The sequence below is a fragment of the Adiantum capillus-veneris genome, chromosome 17 (genome assembly GCF_014529385.1).
Source record: "Adiantum capillus-veneris isolate H3 chromosome 17, ASM1452938v2, whole genome shotgun sequence".
In the NCBI taxonomy this organism is placed as follows: Eukaryota; Viridiplantae; Streptophyta; class Polypodiopsida; order Polypodiales; family Pteridaceae; genus Adiantum; species Adiantum capillus-veneris.
Genome location: NC_140947.1, coordinates 148,156,102 through 148,175,168, shown reverse-complemented (window position 1 = coordinate 148,175,168; position 19,067 = coordinate 148,156,102). Strand labels below are relative to the sequence as shown.

The 19,067-nt window shown below is 40.5% G+C and overlaps 1 pseudogene; it reads right to left on the bottom strand.

Moving 5' to 3' along the window:
* Window positions 1-11,920: 11,920 nt before the first annotated feature.
* On the bottom strand, window positions 11,921-16,103 carry LOC147438300 (protein ALTERED PHOSPHATE STARVATION RESPONSE 1-like; annotated as a pseudogene).
* Between the last annotated feature and the right edge of the window lie 2,964 nt (window positions 16,104-19,067).

Below are 19,067 nucleotides of genomic sequence, written 5' to 3'. Positions count from 1 at the left end.
AATGGTGTAAAACCAGTTGTTGAACGTTTGGAACTATTGTAAGCAAAATCCAAAATGGGTAAGTCCTCTTTCTAGTTAGATTGCTTCTTACTTACATAAGAACGCAACATGTCCTCTAGGATTTGGTTAACCCTTTTGGTTTGACCATGATATTGTGAATGATATGGTGTACTCATGCTCAGAGTAGTATTCAGCTTTTTGAAGACTTCCCTTCAAATCCTATCTCTATCTGATACTATATATGAGGGTAGGCCATATAGCTTGTAGAGATGTTCAATAAAGAGTTTTGCCAACTCTGGAGTTTTAATAATTTTCTTCATGGCAATAAACTTTGGCATTTTGATTAACCTATCCACTACCACTTACATTGAGTCATTCCCTCAACTAGTCTTGGCTATACTCATAATGAAGTCCATGGAAGTGCTTTTCCATTTCCCTTGAGGAACCTCCAAAGGATAGAGTAGTCCCCAAACCTTAGGACCTTCATGTTAACTGACCTAACACTTATTGCATTTTAGCTGGTAATGAAGTCCATGGAAATGCTTTTCCATTTCCCTTTAGGAACCTCCAAAGGATAGAGTAGTCCCGAAACCTTGAGACATTCATGTTTACTAACCTAACACTTATTGCATTTCAGCACATAAGTTTGGGTGTCCTCAAACAAAATAGGCCAATAGAATTGTCTTTTAACTAGTGCATATACATCTTTTCAATCCCGAGATGGACTACTATGACTTTATTTAAGGATGCAGGCCCAAAAGTCACTAATAGTTGGTACGCACACTCTAGCCTTGTAGAGTAAGTACCCATCGTTAATGGAGTAGCTAGTATATACTTCTCCCCTCGATGAAGTTTATCACCCCCCTTTGAAGTGGTAATTGTCAAAAGGTGATGAAGGGTCTGTGTTAGAGCTCTATGACCCCAAAATATATTCAGAAGTCTTAGTTATTCTCTTTGTACTAACTCTTGCTTCCTTGTTCATCGCACATAGGCTTGTCTCTCTGGACTAGCACTATGTGTCGATGAGGGAGATGGTTGTGTCTGCGAAGTAGTGCGATTGTGCACATCACATTAGACCTCTGTAAAGGATGGATCATGCACACATAAGCCACATAGTAACTCCAAGATCTCATTCTTGAAGGTTGTGATGCTTAATTCATTAATTTGCGGCTTGTGACTAAGTGCATCCGCCACTATGTTATATTTACCTCTTTGGTAATATATATAAGGGTCAAACTCCTGTAGAATCTTTGTCCATCAAACTTTTCTACCCTTCAATTCATTCTAACTTGAAAGCCATTTTAGACTTTAATGGTCCATTTGAACCTCAAAAATGGCACCATATGAATAGTGTCTCCACTTTTTAAGTGCATGTACTCTAGCTAGTAACTCTCACTCGTAGGCCGAGTAGTTACGCTTGACATGATCTAACTTTTTACTCTCAAATGCAGTTGGGCGTCCCTTTTGCATAACCATGGCTCCAATGGCCTCATTACTTTCATATGTCTCCAAGACAAATGGCTCATTTGGATCCATTGTAGTCAACATAGGTGCACGTGCTATAGCCACTTGAAGCTTTTCAAAGCTTTTCTATTGGACTTCCAACTTATACTCTTACTTGTTGACCTAAACTGATTTTTCAGTGGGACTTTGATCTTTGTGTATTCCTTCATGTACTGTCAGTAAAACCCCAACATACTAAGAAAAATCTATAGTTCTTTAAGATTTTTTGGTGTTGGCCACCTGAGAATAGCTTCCACTTTCTCAACTTCCATCCGCATTTCCTTTGCGAATATAATGTGACCTAGATAATGAATCTCGGTTTTAAAGAAATCACGTTTGCTTTTCTTCGCAAATAATTTATGTTCTTTCAATAGCTTGAACACTAAACATAAATGGACTTATTCTTTTTGAGATTTACTATAGAGTAGAACTACTATGAATTTTCCTGAGTATGGACATAAAATGTTTTCCATAAGCATCATAAATGTTGTTGGTGGATCGATTACCCCAAGTGGCATAACCAAGAACTCAAAATGCCCAAAACGGGTCCTAAATACTATTTTCTCAACATCTTCTAGTCTAATTCTAACTTGATGATAACCAAATCCCAGGTCTATCTTTAAAAAATACTTTGACCCAAAGAGTTGATCAAACAACTCATTTGTACGTAGTATTAGGTTCTTGTTCTTAATTATTATCTGATTCAGAGTCTAATCTATGCACATCTGCATAAATTTGTCCTTCTCCTCAACCAAAAGAATAAGTGATGCCTATGGACTAGACCTAGGCCTCATAAAACTTTTTTTAAAGTATTTCGTTAACTATTTTTCCACTTCTTACTTATAGGTTTTGAACCTAAAACAATATTGATACCATGTTCTACCTTCCAAGATGGTGGCAAACCATCCAATAAATCACAAGGAAATACATTCTGAAACTCCTCTAACAAATTCATTAAAGCATCTACGTACTTGTTTGTAGAAGGCCTCTTTTGCCTTTGATTTTTTTGTTTTAAAGTCGCATGCATGCCATGCAGGGTTCTCGAATCGTGGATCTCGTCCAAGGTCATCGCTAGTGTGTTTGTATACACAAACATTACTTACAGTTTCAACTATGGAAACTCTTTTATTACTGCCATTTAAAACAATAGAATTTAAAAGAGGCTAACAAGCAAATACCTCTACAATCTTGCCTCTGTAGGATGCTCTATGTAGCTCCATAGAAGAGATGAGAAGGACAAGAGGGGACACTACAGTCACCTTGTAGGGTGATGACCCTACCACCATGCTCAAGTTGTAGCATGTTGTGCAAAGAACTCCTCACTAGACTAGGGCCCAAGTTGTACAACCACTCTATTCTTGTACATGTCTTGTCTAGCCAAGTACATGACTTGAAAGTGAAGCAAAGCCTTGTAGTCATGCATGGCTAGTAGACTCCCAAGACTACAATATTCCATACCATCTTGTCATAACCATTGGCCAAGTCAATAATGTACTCACAATCGCTCACAATCTCGATCAACCTTAACCAATGAGTAGTTTAAGAAAATATGGCTAGAATCCATCGTCTATGAAAACAATGACTCCATGGCCACCTATGGTGTCATACATGTGCACCATGTCATGAGGACCTATGCTAGGTTGTCATATAGCTGGTGTCACTTAACAAGCATGACGATAATCACAATGACATATCATCACCTCCCTGAACTCTCTGAAATCGAGAGGAAGCCTCTGCACCATGTGCAACTGCCTAGAGGATTTACCATCTCTCTTAGGCTCACTGCCACTAGTGCTAGCTTTCAGCTTTGGGCATTTTCCCTTGGTGTGCCCTACCTCATTGCAACTAAAGCATTAATTTTTCCTTCATGCTTCAACATAGCTCTCTCTTTACTCTCTTTTCTTTTTAAATGGTTGCGATTTTTGAGCCGGAAACCATTCCGACCTCCCTGGTCAGTCCTCTCCCCCTACCCCTCACTACACAACCCCTTTCTCTTGAACCCTGGCCCCTTTTTTCTTTATCCCCAGCCCTACCTGCCCCATCCCCCGTGCACCATGATGCTTGATGTCATCATAGATTTGTGCATATTTGGTCCCCTTAGATAAATCTTTCAGTTGAAGAGGCTCGATGTAGTCAAGATAATCATTTGTGAGGCCCCTCTTGAAGCCCCGCAAAGTTTGGAATGCATCAATTTCTTCTAACTTTACTATTTCTCTATAGTTTGAGATTTCTGAGCTAGGGACTTGTTCTCCATTGAACACTTGACCCATAACTTCTAGTTTCTCTCTTCTTCACTACTGCCTGGCAAGAACTCCTTTGAAAAAATCCTTTGAACTCTGCCCAAATGGCAAGATAAGTTGTCAAGCTCATCCCACACTTGTATGCCTTGTCAATCACAAGAAGTTAGCCTCTATGGGTTGCACACAACTAGAATGCTTCTGCAGCACATCAACCTCTGACCACTTTGCTAGGAACATGTTCACAAAATCTTTGAGCTCTGCCCAAATGGCAAGATAAGTGGTCAAGCTCATCCCACACTTGTATGCCTTGTCAATCAGCAAGAAGTTAGCCTCTATGAGAGTGCTTGTGCAGCACATGAGCCTCTAACCAATTTTCTAGGAACATGTTCACAAAATCTTTGTTCTGCTCTCTTTCCTCGCTTCCAAATCTAGGCAATTAGAAATTCTTGATTAGAGATGAGGATTTCTCTACACAATGCCCCAGAAGTGCATCGGTTTGGACTCGCATAACTACAAATGAGGCTACACTCACTCATGTTGTGGGTATCCTCCTATAACAAGGAAGAAGAGAGACAATTGAAGTGGTTTTCAATGCGTCTAGACGTGTGGAGATGCTCTAAAGAATTATGACTACATCACCCTACATTTTTTCTAGGGTGGTCAATTTTGCATTGCAATATATGAATATCCTACTAAAGAGTTCCATCTTTGTCAGGATATCAACAGGATGGCCAGGTCATGCTCCTCGTCATCATCATCCAAGGGTTTTTCATCGTCCCCCAAGGCAATGTCAATCTCCATAAAATTTGGCTCATCATCCAAAAGTGGGTCATCAAGGTCACCAACCTCTACGAGCTCCCCGGGTCCAATGGTAGGGTCTACATTTATGGAGGGCATTGGTGGCTCACGTGAAGTGATCGGCAAATGTCCTCTCAAGCTAGAAAGAACCTGTCATCTATGGCTAGATAGCTCAATCGGGGTTAAGCCTTTAGCCAATGATAACAAACTCAAAAAGCCTAGAGAGGTAGAGGGCAGTGGGGACACTATACAACACACATACATTTTTATTTTATGGTTTTGAAAAATAAACACACAAAAAAATGAATATTTTCTCACACAATGCTTTAAAAATGAGAAAGAAGTAAAATAATCACCCCCCTCTCGAGTAGCGATTTGGCATAGGAGTCGACAGTGAGTCACAAAATCCACTGCGGGAGTCTGTGCTAAGAAATCCAAACCAATATAGCCAAAATCGATCTAGGTGATTGAATGACGAGAAATTGATGGGGGCACATTGTGGCATTCGATCACACGTACAATCAATGAGGAACGTCTACGCGTTGTCTTCGTGTTGTCATTTTTGTCCATTTGAGCAGGTGACTGCTCCATTTCATGGCCCAATTTCTCCCAATCGCCTTGAGTGTAGATGTAAATGCCTTGCGAGATTGGCCTCTTAAAGTAATAAGGAAAAACATAAGCTTTTAAAAAAATGAATTTTAAGCCTTGCTGCTTCGATGAATAGCATGAGGAGAGCCAAATCGATTGAGCTTCTGAATGGTGGCAACGAGGGAGATCAGCACAGGAGAACAACAATGGCAAGTAGTAGTAGGTGGACGACGGTTGGCGACGAGCAACGACAGGCGATCGGCAATGACCGGTGTGACAGGCATCCGATGGCAAGCCTGTAGATGGATTGTTAGCAAGAGGATGATAGTGTAGGGTGGTACAGGCAGCAAGAAGGGTGCAGTACAAGTGAGCAGTGGTGCATGGTGGCAAGTAGCACACCTGCAGGATGCAAACAAACAACAAGTGGGGGGCCGTTCGTGCTAAGCGAGAAATTGATGAGTGGGAGTCATGTTGACAATAGTCGAAAGAGAGAGAAAGTCAATTGTTGGTGTGTGTGTGTGTGTGTGTGTGTGTGTGTGTGTGAGAGAGAGAGAGAGAGAGAGAGAGAGAGAGAGAGAGAGAGAGAGAGAGAATGTGCGAGAGAAAAAGACCCCTCTCCCCTTGAGCTATGATGCTTGAGCTCTATGTAGCTTCTCCTTCCTCACAACACCAGATACCTTATCCCACCCCAAAATCCCCTTAAGCCAATGATCATTGGATTAAGGTTATGCAAGCCCGTTCACACATGGTGACCCAAGCTCTGATACCAACATTACATTGTTGTAATACCACTATAGGTATTCCACCACAAGGAGGTAGATACCAAGCTCACCACCTAGCGTGTGAGATAATGAGGAATGTCCCTCATCCTAAATGCTTTATATAAGTGTGGCATGTCATCCACATAGGTCCGGCCAAATGGGCACTACAATTGAACTTCGCTTTTCCAACTCTACAGCTAGGAGGCGGTCAACCTAGTCACCACCATTACAAGCTACATGACAATAATTCAAAGTCAATCAACTATTCCCAATGGTGCCAAGACATTCATCAAGAGGAAGAAGGCCCACTATAGCGTTTGTTGAGGGCAAGGACCACATCAACATAGTTGTTAAAGAGTCAAAGTAGAGCTTTGATGGCGAACCATGTTCTTAGAATGAGGAAACTGATGCCAATCCAGGGAGAAGAGATTGTCGGGCAAAGGATTCTCAACATTTAGTAAATCAAGGAGATGTCATTCAAAGAGAGTTGAGAGCTGCTCTCATTCCCATGGGTCTCGTTATTCAGAGCAAAAGGGCAAAGCAAAAGTACATACTCATGGAAGTGATGCTAGTAGGCATAATAGAAGAGAAAGGTCGCACACTCATCACAGACAAAAGGCAATAAGAGGGAGGAACATGATATTGTCATAGAAACCAATGATTATTATAATGACAGTTGGGAGGCTCATACAGATCATAACAACAAGCACAGAAATAGAGAAAAGAAATAAAACCACAAGGAAAAGAGACACAAGCAAAGAGAATCAGATCATCATAGATCCAAGTATGTGTGACAATTTAGTGATCTAAAAAATGCTTTTCCAACATTCAAATGTAGTAAAAAGGACGATCTAGACGTACATATTCAAGCCTTTGAACGATATGATGACCTAAAGGATATTGATGAAGATGATTGAGGAGAATACTTCCCACAAACTCTAGAGGATGCAGCAAGGAAGTGGGATTACCACTATCCAACATGCAAGCTTTGTGCCTATAGCAAGTTGAAAAAGGCATTTCTACTAGAGTACAATGAGAATCGTGTGGATGAAGATATCCTCTGCGAGCTAGATAAAATCAAGCAGGGTAAGTTGTCTGTTAGAAGTTATGTGGAGAAGATCAAGGAGTTAACCAAGCACTTGAATGAACCATCATCAGAGAAAATAATGCGAGCATGGTTTTTTAGTGGATTCAAAAGTAAGAAACTATGGGAGCAAGAGGTACCGACGCCAACTAGGAAATTCAATGATCTGGTGTAGAGAGCTCTAAAATTGGAGCAGCATGCCAAGAAGGAGAAGGGACGCAAAGGTAGAGGGAGTTCAAGTGATAGTGAATCATCCATTGAGGCGTCAAGTACCAACTCCAGTTCCTCAAACAGTGAGCGAGAGGATCAATCCAAGAATAAGAAGGGATCTTAGATGAAGAAGATTGAGCAACTATCCAAGTAAATCTCTAAAATATCCAAGACCAAAGCTGCAATGGGAAGATAGAGACCTAATGTACAAAATGTAGATTGAAAGAGCATAGGTTGGATGAGGGTTGCCAATGTACCTATTGTAAAGCAATTGGACATTAGTGAAGTAAAGAATGCACCATTTTAAAGAAGGCAAGGATGTGTCCATGATAGCTCTAATGAATCCAAAGCCAGTGAAGCAAGAGAGAATGCCAAAGAATATGGATAATGGGGCAAGTACCAACAACATGGCAAGAAGAGAATGTGATTAAAATTTTGTTGGTAGAGATTAGGGTAGAACTGATTTTACTCGATGTAACTTCAATTGCTATACTTGCAATAAATATTGATGCTTTATAGCTCAGTGGCTAGACAATGTAAAAGTTGAAGTGGCCAAAGGTAAGATGGCATAGCCAGTTTCAGTGCGTGTGATCACCAAGAGTGTTGGAGTTGTCATTGAGGAGCTATCAGATGAGCCGTCCAATCAAACAAGGAATGTGAAGAGAAGTGGGAGAAGCAAAGGGCTATCTTGAAGGCCAACAAAAAGGCCAAAGAGGTAGATGAACGACAAGAGCAGAGGACACTAGCGGCTAAGATCATGGAGGATTCGGCAAAGAAGATGCTAAAAAAATGCTTACATGCCAGAACCATTCAGCGACTTTGTCGAAGGGTTCATAGGCTCTAGAGAAGGAAACCTCAGATAAAGAATCTGGTAGGGACAATGCTGGGAAAGAAGTTTTTTAACTAGCAAAGGGCTAAGAGAAGCACTTAAAGAAGGATTTCCGACAAGTCAAGGTGGACGCAGCAAAGGCTGATAAATTGGATACGGGAACAAAAAATGTTCAGAAGCAACAATGTGATTCCTCACAAAGGGATCCATTAGAGATGTAAGAGGCCAACAAAGGCATGGCACGAGGACAACGATCCAGATCATTGAGCTCAAATAGTAGCTTTAGAAATGAACATGACTAGACTTATGTCATGCTCTGTGAGTGAATCTAGAGGTTGACTATTGAACTAGATGACATCTAAAGAATGTCACCTGGGATGCGAGTTTTATGAAGACATAAAGGAAGAAAGAGTCAAATGCAGTTGCAATGGACCTGTCTATAATGAAGTATCAATCATCCAGATTGACTATAAGATCAAGAAACAATGGGAACCACTATCGAGAGTCATATTGGATGGTGGTATTGGGGTCAACATTCTAGGGGAGCATGTCAGACAAAGATTGGGAATTCAAGAAATGAAACCCATTCCTTACAAAATCAAAATGGTAGACCATGATATAGTCCAGGTGAGTCGTCTATCAGATTTTCACATGGCATACAACATGAGATTGGGAAGGCCGTGGCTCAAGAGTGCAGGAGTCATACACAACTATGCAGGCCAAAGTAACAATACAAGGGCCCATTAAAATAATTTAGATAAAGACAAACAATACAAGAAATTGGAGAAGGGCAATGCAGCCATAAGAGCTATGTAGAAAATATGGAACCAAGAAGATCAAAAGAATGTTAACATCAATGAATATAACTTTCATAGTTGAGATAGATTTAAATGTAGTGCTTCTACATCGCAAAAGGGCAGAACGGCAAAGACAATAGTATCCAAACAACTTCACTAAGTCAAATCTAGGTGAAAGACTAATGAATCTAGATGGTAGGCCGTCTAGAGAACAGTAAAGCCAGGCTACTAAAGAGGCCAGGCCAGATGAAGAGCACATGGATAATACTGGGCATAATAAGGTACCATCTTATCAAGAGGGGGACTCAATTGACATGGATAATTATGTCAATGAATATGTGATAGGCATAAGTACAAAGAAGAAAGTTGAATCATTGGCAAACCAGTTACTATCATACAACCAAGAAATAGAGGAGTGGAATCTAGGTTCAAAATCAAATCCTAAAATGGTAAAACTCAATAAACATCTAAATCAAAAATTAAGGAAAAATTCAGGCAGTTGTTTCACAAGTATCGAGATGTTTTTGCATGGGAGCATCAAATACCTGAGGTGGCAAGTAGCGACCACTTGTTTCCTATAGTGGTAGTTCCAAAAAAGAATGGGAAACTAAGGGTCTATATGGTTTATAGGAAGAAAAATGCTCAGAAAATTGAAGATCCATTTCCTTTGCCATTCACATATATGATGTTAGATGAGATAGCAAGGCATGAAATGTATAGTTTCATGGATGGGTATAGTGGATACAACCAGCTGGAAATAGCACCAGAAGATCGTGCTAAAACAATGCTCATCATTGAATGGGGAGCTTTCATGCTTTACTAATTCCATTTGACTTATCTAATGCTCCGGCCACCTTTCAACGATGTATGATGGAGATCTTCAATGAGTTTTTGCACAAATTTTTGGTAATATTTATGGATGATTTCACAATTTTCTCATTTGAAGACATGCTCTCCTATTTTTGGAGATGGTATTTGAGAGATGTAGAGAGAAAAGAATCTGTTTGAATTTTTTAGATCAATATACATGGTCTAAAAGGGGTAGCTATTGGGACATATTGTGTTCAAAAATAACATAGAGATCACCAAAGACAAGATCCAGAAGTGTCAAGCAAGCTAGAATACTAATGAACGTGTCTGAATTGAGTTAATGCTTGGGGTACATCAACTTTTATTGAAGGTTTATTCATATGCTCACAACAAAGGCCATTTCAAAATATGAATTAACCCAGAAGGGAGTTAAATTTATATGGACCCTAGAATGCGAGGCCAATTTTCAGTCTCTCAAGGATGCCACTAGTATGAAGTCGATCCTTCTAAGGGTATTATTTTCCATGTTCATGTGTATGCTTCATTAACAATCCTTGATTGTGGAACTTTGATTTGAGCATACAGCCAATTAAGCAGCCTTGAATATTGGAACAATTTTAGCAGTTGCACAAACAACATGCTTAATAGGTAGATTACCAGAACATAGGAACATTGTTGTTTGCATTAATGAGGATTCTCCAACTCATTAGTGGTAAACTTCTTGTCAAAATGTAGGCAAGCTCCCTCTTTTAAAAAGCTTCTTGAGTGTCATGAAAAGTGTCATGAAAGAGGAACTTCATATTGTACCAATCCATTGCATCAGATTCCATTGTCGTGCTTGCAAAGTGCTTGCTCTATGAAAATTATACAATGTAAGGACACGGAAGCACTCACCTCCTTGATCCTCTCACATGCACTAAAAAACTTGAAGGTCACAAGCACCACTGAAGAATGCTGTTAAAACATGCACGACCCGAGGTAAAGTCTAATTACTCAAATATGGCTTGTTGATTTGATGATGCTAGATTACAAATGATCTTGTGCTCTCAACCACTATTGTAGATGAAGTCACAATGCTACCATCAAAGGGCTTCAAAAGCCTATGTTGCTAGGGTAGTGTTGTGCAAGTGCAATGAAACTGTAGAGCATGAAGGTTGAACAATGCAATCATTTAGAACAATCAAATGGCAGCAAATATGTTAGTAGTGTAGTGAAGTCGTAGACCAGTGCTTGTTATGCTATGTGATGGTAGCGAGAAAACCATTGTTCTCCTTTTTGTTGCAGAACGGACAAGACAAATAGAAAGAGAATGGGCTAGCTCACTCGCAAACTGCTCTCTAGCGATATTGTGATAGCATCTAGTTACGTAGCCTACAATGGGCTAGGTCACCTATGAACTGCTCTCTAGCAAACTTGCGATAGCATTTGGTTACACATAGTCTAGAATGTGCTAGGTCACTTTCAAACTGCTCTCTAGAGAAATTGTGATAGCATCTAGTTACACACAACATGTGAAGCTATAGTGGTCGCAATCAAATAGCAGGTCAAGCATCCAAAATATCATAGAGTAAATATTTGCAACTCAAACGCATCAGTAGTTGTTGTAGTGATGGAAAAAAGATGCAAAAGTTCTCTCCTTTTCATGGGTGGTTGCTCATTCACTCTGATTACAAATAGCTCAAGGGAAAAAGAAACACAACACAACGTCATTAGTAGCACTACAAGAGAAGAAGAAGGCAACAACTTTGCAGAGTTGAAGAGGGCTCTTGTTGAAATCCTCTGTGGCACAAAATAGCGGCCTCAAAGCAAGTAGCAACATGAGGGGAGTGATTGTTGAGCTCTTGTCGTCTTAAACTTTCCACCACAATGATCGATTATCAAAATATTATGAGTGATGATTGTGATGATGCCATTCATGGCACAATGCTCACGATTGCACCATGCTTTTTGTATTCCCACTTGGCCTACTAAACTCAATCTTCCATTTCTTTCCTTCTTACTCCACACCCTCCAATATGTGCAATGCTAATGCTGCATGTCTAACATCATAGAATTTCACAAACTTATGGTGCCACCTCTATGGAGCCTCTCGCACTTCTTTGCCACTTTTTGACGATATAGAAACCCATGGCCAATATTTGATCAACAGAATAAAAAACATGTATTCATGATAGGGATATTGGGAGGTTGACAAAGACTATTAAAAAAACAAATATTTACTGAATCTATCAAAGCTTGATTTCACCACATCTACATGCATGGTAGCGTCCAAGATAAACATTATGTGGGCACACTAGTGTTTAACTTGTCTGCAAATAGTTGATAGTAAGCATTCTTGTATTAGCAACACATTTGTTATGCTTCACACTCTAGCTCTCCAATTTCTTTCTCAAAGCCTCCTTTATAGTCTTATTCTCTTTCAATGGATACTTTGCCAAAATCATCGATGAAAATGTAGGGTACTTATCACTTGTGCACCCTGAATTCGTGCTCAACTTTCATCACTTGTGGAGACATGTGGGGGTGTACAAGCAGCCACTTCCACTTGCTTCCTCTCTTCCAGGTGAAGGCTTTGAGTCTTCTTATCCAGATTCTTGCTTAGCCTCTCAAATTTACTCTTTTGCTTATGTTCATCAAATTGCTGAACTATAAGAGCATGAACAACAACAACAACCTAGCTCTTGATAGCTTCAGATGCAACCTTACCAGGTAAGCAATCAAGAGCCTTTTGCCACTTCTCTCATAGAGAAACAATCGACAGAGTAGGAGCTTTCATTGCAAGGGAAATGGTACTAAGAAGTATTCATTTGCACAGTAACATGGAGGTTCTCTTTATTGGGAAGATCATTAACATCCCCAATGTGCAAGAGGCCAAGATGGGCCCAGCCTTTGAGGGCCATAATGTAGTCACGATGAGAGCACGCAAGTTTGCAGAAAAACTCATGCCAACTATTGAGCTCCTTCTCTAGCACTATTGTGGCATGGTGGTGGTACTACGAGGTGGCCTCCTCAGTGACCCACGTCAACTCTAAGCTTTTGAATTGCAGCACCACTTGCTTTGGAGTACATGGCACTCGTGCATCATCCTCCACATGTACATCAATATAATAATCCATATCACACAATGCACTCCTTGCCATGTTACAACTACATGAGTGAAAACTAATGCCAAAATCGACCAAATGCAAGACATCCCATCCATAACTAAGCAAACCAAATACAAATTTATGATATTTTTCATCTATAATCTACAACCCAAAGGTAATCATCACAACACCGCAATCTAATTAGGCCCTTAATCCAAGGCAAGATCATATTCACCACAATAAAGGGGATAGGCCTTGAAGGAGAGCTAGCACATAAATGATAGCATACATACCCTTCGGAGAGCTCCACTAGCTGAGGGTAGAACTTGTCATCACACACTTTTATAATGGCCACAGAGGTGGACTCAATCACTTGGCAGGCAACAAGCATTTGAGAATGGTCATGATTCATGGAAAATCGTGTCTTATCAATGATGCTTGCATCCTCTCACTTCGCCTTCTACTACCTCAACAAATTGCACTTCTTTTGGTATTCTCTCCTCAAGGTCTCTGCAACCTACACCACATATTCCTAAATAACGTGACATCACGATTTAAACCCACCTTGAGGGATATAGAGAGTAGTTGAGGGCATGGAATTCTTATTTTCACTCCATAAAACAATTTCTTCTCCCATAGATGAATCCTTTCAAGAGTGAATCCTTTCTTCTCCCATAGATGAATCCTTTCAAGAGTGAGGGCATGGCTACCCATAAGCTCACACTCCACCATGCTAGATAAGTTGTCATCAAGGGAGCCATGAGGGCTTTTGTTCGAGTTCCATTTCGCTGATTGAATAAGCTTCCATTGTTTGCAGATGCAAATTCATGATGAACCACAATGAAATTAGTGCATACGAAAAATGCACATTCAAGCTAGAAATAAGACTTCTACATGGTATCCGGCTAAGTTAATGGAGGATCTTGTTGCCCCATGCTTGGATTTAACCTTCTTTAAGCACCCTGAACATTGGCTTCCTTTGAGCACCAGCCTTGCACAAGCAACCCTTGACTCATGCCATCAACTAAGCGAGCAAGCTACTCTATTTTCTACATCACATAACAACCTACCTATTTCCCCTCCGCAGGATGCCTCTGACCCCCTTAAATGGGCAAGTGAACAAAGCCTCAGTAGAAGCAGAACCTTCAATAAATTTTGAGATCAAGCACTTGACTCTCTCGTCTAAGGAAGAAACCTGTCAATCACTGGTGCAACAGACCACGTGTAAGATGTGGATGCTTGAGCCTTTGATCCATGTTTGAATGGGCACTTAAGCAATCTTCACAATCCACCCCTCATAATCGCAAGCATGTCATGAAATACGAGCCCTTGATTAGAGCCTTCCACAATTGCAAGGAAGGGTTGAATGTTTCCAATTACCACCTCCTAGCCTCACCTTCCCACATCCCCATGGACTGCTCCTTTGAAAATTAGACATGCTACCCTGGCAACAACTTCATCCCTCCCTCATCATCCTCCCCAACAAGTGTGATTCTCGTTGTTAAAACCTTTGAATCCCTTCAATACTCTTAAAATGCAACTAAGTGCAGTAGTTCCACTACTATGAAGCCGTTGCTTATGGCACGTCTCAGAAGTTGGATCCACTACTATGAAGTCCTTGCTTTGCACATCTCAAAATTTGGCTTCATCAACATACGATTTGTCCTTCGTCTGGATGTCAAGACCAATGCCCACACCCACGAATTTCTTCTATGACTCTAACGTTGTTACTGACCCAATTGGTCATGGATCGAACTCCTATATGTTGAATGCCTCAACATCATCATGGAAATTAGTTCCACATACTCTCCCATGCCTTTGTCATTGGGAACATCCCTACACCCTTGCTACCTATTGAATCCCCCTTTAGTCATGGGCACACACCATGTCTAGCCCTCTACTTGTCCACAATTGAGACACTTGCTGATCCTCACACGGGAGAACACTTGGGCTTAACCAAGCAGTATGAAATGTGATGCTTCCACTTTGAGCAATCAACTGGTCAGCTCCCTAATGATTCATGTCAGTTAGAATGTTAGACGATTGTGTTAAGAAACACATGCAATAGATCAAGAGGCCCACCTACGTGAACATCATTAAGATTCACAGAGAGAGAGAGAGAGAGAGAGAGAGAGAGAGAGAGAGAGAGAGAGAGAGAGAGAGAGAGAGAGAGAGAGAGAGAGAGAGAGAGAGAGAGAGAGAGAGAGAGAGAGAGAGAGAGAGAGAGAGAGAGAGAGAGAGAGAGAATTAGTGAATGAGCTTGCATTAGATTGTAGCAACATAAGTATTTGGTCCCTTTTTGTATCACTCTTCCCAACCTTATCCAAGATGCACTGCTTTGAAAGGATCAAACAAGAATATCAATTACATTGCAACAAGGAAGCTTACATCCAAGCTATGATGCACAATAAAGAGCACACAGGCACACCTCACAAGCATGATAAACCTTTTGAGTGCTTAGATACAAGCATACACCAACTGTCAAACACTTGGAAAATAGATATTTGATTGCATAAAATTTGAGTCTCATAGTTCATGGGCCGGATGCTGCATGGTGGATCACTGGCATTACAAAGGGACTATGCTAATAGGAGAAGGAGGCATAGGTGAGATATCGAGTGAGCATTTGTAGCGAGCTTTAGAGAGAGCTTTTTTTTGGATATTGAACCAAATGGTAAACTATTCAAAAAGGATATCTCCAAAAAGCTCGCCCCATATTATTAACTTGAAAAATCTCTCTTAAAAAAGCTTGCTCAAATTAATAATTCTGTAAAGCTCTCTAGAGGTGCTCTCCTCATTATCTTGACTCTCCCCCTTATTTGTTACAAACCGTTTTTTTTCCTAAATTTATGTCTATCTAGCTATGTGCATCTATAATACCAATTCAACAAAATCTACCACTTGTTTGTACCAGTTTAGGAAGTTGAGCAATCTCTCCCTCCCACCCTCTCTCTCTCTCTCTCTCTCTGTCCTGTCTAAATTTCTCCCTCCCTTTATCTCTTCCCCACCCTCTCTTTCTGAGCATTTTCAACAAGCTTATTTGAAGACTAGAAACCCAACTAATTGCAAATGTAGATAATATGACAAAAATATATCTCCATTACATCACAAGTAAAAATTGGCCGTTTGCATTGGGTTACAAAAAGTTCTCATTTTACATGTTGTTGGGCTTAGGCTAACATTCCTACTATAAAGCATGGGCTGGTCATTCTAACTCTATGATGCTTGGCTTCTATCCCACCAACGATGCCTCCCCTGTTGTAGGATCCGTCTCCTCCGCATGCCTCTTCCCACGCTCCTGCATCTCTGTGAGGCGAAGGACTTGTAGATCCAAAATGGAACAAAGTTTGGTGGTAAATTCCTCGTTGTCCTCAAATATTGTAACCATTTGACCCATCTAGCTCCCGGCAATGCCAATGCCCTAGAGTCTCCTTCGTATTGCACCACAATGTCATGCTCGTTTGTGTACTGTGCTAGCAATTTCCAAACAAAGCCATGCCCACATTCCATACTCTTGCAAAACATTGTTGTGATACTATTTCCTAGTTTCAAAATGTCAAATTATACCTCTTAACAATGTGCCATCTTCCTATTTTGTCCAATCGTCCTCTTCCAGTGTATCAAACCAATTGTCGTCTTGTGGAAACTCTATGGCTTGGGTTAGTGATGGAAGCTCTTTCCTCATTACGAATACTAACAAAGAGCGCACAATCCTGGTCTGTTTCTTGCATATTGATGTCTTGCAAACCACTATGTTTGTGCGGTCCTCATGCCATCCGACAACACCCGAGTTGACATGAACCATGGCATAGTTATCATCTTGATAGACAACCATAAACACGCCTTTGTCTTTGACCGTTGCATATGCGAGTCGAATGAGTCATCCGAACTGGCATACTTCCATTTTGTTCCACTTTGGTACCTCAAATTATGAAAGTCCATGCACAGGATTATTGGCAGTTGAAATAAAATCGATGCATTCAATGCAGACTCACAGATCTCCCCATCACAAAATGGACAAAGGCATTTCTCGACAATGTGTGGCTTGACAATGCTCAACAAGGCATCTTTTGTTTCTTTCTCTGTATTTTCTAAACTGAAATGTGCAATCTGAATACAACCACCATTACTATTCGCAATAATCTCCAATACCATAGTTTGTCAGTATTTTGAGGATTTTCAAAAGCTAAATCTTAAAACACATCATGCAGTTTAAGCCTCACTCTATTCAACATGAAAGACAAAGATCACTTTTAGGGAGACGCCCACTAGATGATGAGTATATAACTATTGGCAAGAGAGATTGAGGATCAACTCGGAGGTACACGTCCCTATCAACAACCAACAGTTGAAGGGGATAATATTACAATACCTATGAAGTGGAAAAAGGCTAGGCATGTCAACTATGAGGAAGAAAATGCTTCACATTGACCTGAGTTTCTGACACAAAACATTCCACTTAATCGTGGAGGTAGCTGTTAGGGTGGCCAATCAAGAAGGCAATGAATAGGAGGGTGCACTGGTGTTTGAGGAGACCGACATCCACAAGACAATGTGGGTAATTTGTCATATACCAAGGGGTAGTATAGGTCAATGTCAAGGGTGGCTAGGGTCTAGAGCCGAAAAATGCAAAAAGAACATAAAAAACACAGGTATAAGCACTCTTGCACCATCCTTTTGGGGTATCAAAACTTGGGAAAGTGGGACAAAGATTGCTCATGGTAAAGGTTCAAAGACACAATTCATGTGGTTCTGCAATGATAGTGTGGATCACACGTGGCATATTTGTAACACAATCACTCAATGCCCGGCTAGAGTACCCAACATATGGCTAGTGGAAAAGGAAACAAACTTGATTGCTTCTAAGTTGCAAAATTTGGACTCAGGAGGGTTCACAATAAAGAAGATTGCAATTAAGGAAACACACAATGCGCGCTATCGACAAGGAGTTTCAATTCAAGACTCCAAGAGAATTGACTCAACTGTAACATGGAAGCTCAAATTGTGTAGCACACTATTGTTGAAACAAACATGCATGAGAAATTCGTGGTAGAAACAACTAGCTCATAGGTTTGAAGGCGAGAGGTATGAGATTCATATCGGTAGCCCGATGTGTACATGTGGAGACTTTGCAGAGCGAGTAGCATAGAGAAAACCATACATGACTTGCAAGAATATTTACTTTATCTTTCTTTGCTACTTTGGCTTAGATGCGAACCAAAATATGTTTATCCATTAGAGCAAGCTAACACATGAGGATCTACTTCGACTGTTCAATTGTTGTCGTACCACTTGAGTAAAGATTATTGGCAGTTGAAATAAAATCGATGCATTCAATGCAGACTCACAGATCTCCCCATCACAAAATGGACAAAGGCATTTCTCGACAATGTGTGGCTTGACAATGCTCAACAAGGCATCTTTTGTTTCTTTCTCTGTATTTTCTAAACTGAAATGTGCAATCTGAATACAACCACCATTACTATTCGCAATAATCTCCAATACCATAGTTTGTCAGTATTTTGAGGATTTTCAAAAGCTAAATCTTAAAACACATCATGCAGTTTAAGCCTCACTCTATTCAACATGAAAGACAAAGATCACTTTTAGGGAGACGCCCACTAGATGATGAGTATATAACTATTGGCAAGAGAGATTGAGGATCAACTCGGAGGTACACGTCCCTATCAACAACCAACAGTTGAAGGGGATAATATTACAATACCTATGAAGTGGAAAAAGGCTAGGCATGTCAACTATGAGGAAGAAAATGCTTCACATTGACTTGAGTTTCTGACACAAAACATTCCACTTAATCGTGGAGGTAGCTGTTAGGGTGGCCAATCAAGAAGGCAATGAATAGGAGGGTGCACTGGTGTTTGAGGAGACCGACATCCACAAGACAATGTGGGTAATTTGTCATATACCAAGGGGTAGTATAGGTCAATGTCAAGGGTGGCTAGGGTCTAGAGCCGAAAAATGCAAAAAGAACATAAAAAACACAGGTATAAGCACTCTTGCACCATCCTTTTGGGGTATCAAAACTTGGGAAAGTGGGACAGAGATTGCTCATGGTAAAGGTTCAAAGACACAATTCATGTGGTTCTGCAATGATAGTGTGGATCACACGTGGCATATTTGTAACACAATCACTCAATGCCCGGCTAGAGTACCCAACATATGGCTAGTGGAAAAGGAAACAAACTTGATTGCTTCTAAGTTGCAAAATTTGGACTCAGGAGGGTTCACAATAAAGAAGATTGCAATTAAGGAAACACACAATGCGCGCTATCGACAAGGAGTTTCAATTCAAGACTCCAAGAGAATTGACTCAACTGTAACCATGGAAGCTCAAATTGTG